The sequence below is a fragment of the Mustelus asterias genome, chromosome 1 (genome assembly GCF_964213995.1).
Source record: "Mustelus asterias chromosome 1, sMusAst1.hap1.1, whole genome shotgun sequence".
In the NCBI taxonomy this organism is placed as follows: Eukaryota; Metazoa; Chordata; class Chondrichthyes; order Carcharhiniformes; family Triakidae; genus Mustelus; species Mustelus asterias.
Genome location: NC_135801.1, coordinates 83,305,926 through 83,310,882, shown reverse-complemented (window position 1 = coordinate 83,310,882; position 4,957 = coordinate 83,305,926).

Genomic DNA, 4,957 nt, shown 5'->3' with positions numbered 1-4,957 from the left:
ACATCCGATTGTAAACAATGCGGTTGCTAGGAGACCCCATTGTACAGGCCGCAAACCCCGGATGACCGGGTTTATCCTCAACGAAGAGTGACAAGTCCGTCACACCATAGGACGCAGTAAGAAGTCTAACAACACCAGGTTAAAATCCAACAGGTTTATTTGGTAGCAAAAGCCACTAGCTTTCGGGGCGCTGCTCTTTCGTCAGGTAAGTGGGAGTTTTGTTCACAAACAGGGTATATAAAGACACAAACTCAATTTACAAAATAATGGTTGGAATGTGAGTCTTTACAGGTAATCAAGTCTTCAAGGAACAGACAATGTGAGTGGAGAGAAGGTTAAGCACAGGTTAAAGAGGTGTGTATTGTCTCCAGACAGGACAGTTAGTGAGATTTTGCAAGCCCAGGCAAGTCGTGGGGGTTACAGATAGTGTGACATGAACCCAAGATCCCGGTTGAGGCCGTCCTCATGTGTGCGGAACTTGGCTATCAGTCTCTGCTCAGCAACTCTGCGTTGTCGTGTGTCGTGAAGGCCGCCTTGGAGAACGCTTACCCGAAGATCAGAGGCCGTATGCCCGTGACCGCTGAAGTGTTCCCCAACAGGAAGAGAACACTCTTGCCTGGTGATTGTCGAGCGGTGTTCATTCATCCGTTGTCGTTGTCGCTGAGCAGAGACTGATAGCCAAATTCCACACACATGAGGACGGCCTCAACCGGGATCTTGGGGTTCATGTCACACTATCTGTAACCCCCACGACTTGCCTGGACTTGCAAAATCTCACTAACTGTCCTGGCTGGAAACAATACACATCTCTTTAACCTGTGTTTAACCCTTTCTCTACTCACATTGTCTGTACCTTTAAGACTTGATTGCCTGTAAAGACTCGCATTCCAACCATTATTTTGTAAATTGAGTTTGTGTCTTTATATGCCCTGTTTGTGAACAGAACTCCCACTTACCTGGCGACGGAGCAGCACTCTGAAAGCTAGTGGCTTTTGCTACCAAATAAACCTGTTGAACTTTAACCTGGTGTTGTGAGACTTCTTACTGTGTTTACCCCAGTCCAACGCCGGCATCTCCACATCATGAACACCATAGGACAGCAGAGGACGCCATTCACCGACTGTCCCTCATGGCTCTGTGGAAGAAGATTCACTTAACCCCACGCCCCTGCTCTTTCTCCATAGCATTGCATTTTGCCCCTTTGCAACTATACTTTAAATTCCCTTTTGAGAATTGCTACCCTAGCTATGACTGTAACACTACATTCTGCACTCTCTCCTTTCCTTCCCTATGTACGGTATGCTTTGTCTGTATAGCGCGTAAGAAACAGTACTTTTCATTGTATGCTAATTCATGTGACAATAATAAATCCAATCAAATCAAGTACTGACTCTACTTCCTCCACCAAGTGCATTCCATTTCACATCAACTCCCTGCAGTAAAAAGTTTCCTTATCTTTCCAAATGGGTGTTCAGGTTAAACATAGAAACATAACAACCCTACAGTGCAGAAAGAGGCCATTCGGCCCATTGAGTCTGCACCGACCACAAACCCACCCAGGCCCTACCCCCATATCCCTACATATTTATCCACTAATCCCTCTAACCTACGCATCTCAGGACACTAAGGACAATTTTTAGCATAGCCAATCAACCTAACCCGCACATCTTTTGGACTGTGGGAGGAAACCGGAGCACCCGGAGGAAACCCACACAGACACGAGGAGAATGTGCAAACTCCACTCAGACATTGACCCAAGCCGGGAATCAAACCCAGGTCCCAGGAGCTGTGAAGCAGCAGTGCTAACCATTGTGCAACCGCACTGCCCAACAACTGTGCTACCGTGCCGCCCAGTTACTACCGTTCACTGGTGGAAACAATTTGTCCCACTCAAAACTCCTGAATTTTGAACACCTCTATTAAATGTCCCCTAATCTTCTCTGCTTTAAGAAGAACAAGCCCATTGTATCTAGATAAAGGCAAAATACTGGAGATGCTGGAATCTGAACCAAAAACAGAAAATGCTGGAAAGTCTCAGCAGGTCTGATAGCATCTGTGGAGAGAGAATAGAGCCAACGTTTCAAGTCAGGATGACCCTTTGTCAGTGTATCTTTCCATATGTATGGGTCTACATTCTCATAAACCTTGTCTGCACCCTTTCAAATAACATCCTTCCTAAAGCACGGTGCCTAGAATTATAGACAATACCCCAGTGTTTTATAATGATTTAGCATGCATTTGTATTAATACCTCCATATCCAGTCATCAATTTTTTCAATTTGTCCTGTCACTTTCAAAGATTTGCAGATGCGAACCTCAGGTCTCTTTGTTCCTGCAGCCTCTCTAAAATTCAACTATTTGCATTGCCTCTTTCTTCCTTCTAAAATGCATCACCAAAATGTAATCTGCCATGTGTCTGTCCAGTTTACCAATTTGTCCTCCTGAAGTCTGCTTTATCCTCTTCACTGTTAACTCTATTAGCAAGTTTTGTGTCAACTGCACACTTTGAAATTATGCCTCCTTATCTAAGTCAGTTTATTAATATGTATCAAAAAGATTGATGTTCAAATACTCTCAGTGAGCTTGACGTCAGTGGTAGGAAGTTGTTGGAGAGGATTCTTAGAGATAGGATGTATGCGCATTTAGAAAGGAATAAACTCATTAACGATAGTCAGCATGGTTGTGTGAGAGGGAGGTCATGCCTCACTAACCTGGTGGAGTTTTTTGAAGAAATGACTAGAATGGTTGACGAGGGAAGGGCCGTGAATGTCGTCTATATGGACTTTAGTAAAGCGTTTGACAAAGTACCTCATGGTAGGTTGGTGCAAAAGGTTGGATTTCATGGGATAAAGGGGGAGGTGGCTAGATGGGAGGAGAACTGGCTTGGTCACAGAAAGAGTTTTAACAACACCAGGTTAAAGTCCAACAGGTTTATTCACCCCAGTCCAACGCCGGCATCTCCACATCTTGGTCACAGAAGACAGAGGGTGGTAGTGGAAGGGTCTTTTTCCGGCTGGAGGCCTGTGACTAGTGGTGTTCACAGTAAGAAGTTTAACAACACCAGGTTAAAGTCCAACAGGTTTATTTGGTAGCAAAAGCCACACAAGCTTTCGAGGCTCTGAGCCCCTTCTTCAGGTGAGTGGGAATTCTGTTCACAAACAGAACTTATAAGACACAGACTCAATTTACATGAATAATGGTTGGAATGCGAATACTTACAACTAATCCAGTCTTTAAGAAACAAAACAATGGGAGTGGAGAGAGCATCAAGACAGGCTAAAAAGATGTGTATTGTCTCCAGACAAGACAGCCAGTGAAACTCTGCAGGTCCACGCAACTGTGGGAGTTACAAATAGTGTGACATAAATTCTGATTCTAGGATCGCATGATAAAGACTCAGGAGGAAAAAAGCAGAAATATTTATGTGAAATAATGTGACATAAACCCAATATCCCGGTTGAGGCCGTCCTTGTGTGTGCGGAACCTGGCTATCAGTTTCTGCTCCGCGACTCTGCGCTGTCGTGTGTCGCGAAGGCCGCCTTGGAGAACGCTTACCCGAATATCAGAGGCCGAATGCCCGTGACCGCTGAAGTGCTCCCCAACAGGAAGAGAACAGTCTTGCCTGGTGATTGTCGAGCGGTGTTCATTCATCCGTTGTCGCAGCGTCTGCATAGTTTCCCCAATGTACCATGCCTCGGGACATCCTTTCTTGCAGCGTATCAGGTAGACAACGTATGCAGACGCTGCGACAACGGATGAATGAACACCGCTCGACAATCACCAGGCAAGACTGTTCTCTTCCTGTTGGGGAGCACTTCAGCGGTCACGGGCATTCGGCCTCTGATATTCGGGTAAGCGTTCTCCAAGGCGGCCTTCGCGACACACGACAGCGCAGAGTCGCGGAGCAGAAACTGATAGCCAGGTTCCGCACACACAAGGACGGCCTCAACCGGGATATTGGGTTTATGTCACACTATTTCACATAAATATTTCTGCTTTTTTCCTCCTGAGTCTTTATCATGCGATCCTAGAATCAGAATTTATGTCACACTATTTGTAACTCCCACAGTTGCGTGGACCTGCAGAGTTTCACTGGCTGTCTTGTCTGGAGACAATACACATCTTTTTAGCCTGTCTTGATGCTCTCTCCACTCCCATTGTTTTGTTTCTTAAAGACTGGATTAGTTGTAAGTATTCGCATTCCAACCATTATTCATGTAAATTGAGTCTGTGTCTTATAAGTTCTGTTTGTGAACAGAATTCCCACTCACCTGAAGAAGGGGCTCAGAGCCTCGAAAGCTTGTGTGGCTTTTGCTACCAAATAAACCTGTTGGACTTTAACCTGGTGTTGTTAAACTTCTTACTGTGTTTACCCCAGTCCAACGCCGGCATCTCCACATCATGACTAGTGGTGTTCTGCAGGGCTCTGTATTGGGACCTCTGCTGTTTGTGATTTATATAAACGATCTGGAAGAAGGTGTAACTGGGGTGATCAGTAAGTTTGCGGATGACACGAAATTGGCTGGACTTGCGGATAGTGAGGAACATTGTCAGAGGCTACAGAAGGATATAGATAGGCTGGAAATTTGGGCAAAGAAATGGCAGATGGAGTTCAATCCAGATAAATGCGAAGTGATGCATTTTGGTAGAGTTAATGTAGGGGGGAGCTATACGATAAATGGCAGAACCATAAAGGGTGTAGATACGCAGAGGGACCTGGGTGTGCAAGTCCACAGATCCTTGAAGGTGACGTCACAGGTGGAGAAGGTGGTGAAGAAGGCATATGGCATGCTGGCCTTTATAGGACGGGGCATAGAGTATAAAAGTTGGGGTCTGATGTTGCAGATGTATAGAACATTGGTTCGGCCGCATTTGGAATACTGCATCCAGTTCTGGTCGCCACACTACCAGAAGGACGTGGAGGCTTTAGAGAGAGTGCAGAGGAGGTTTACCAGGA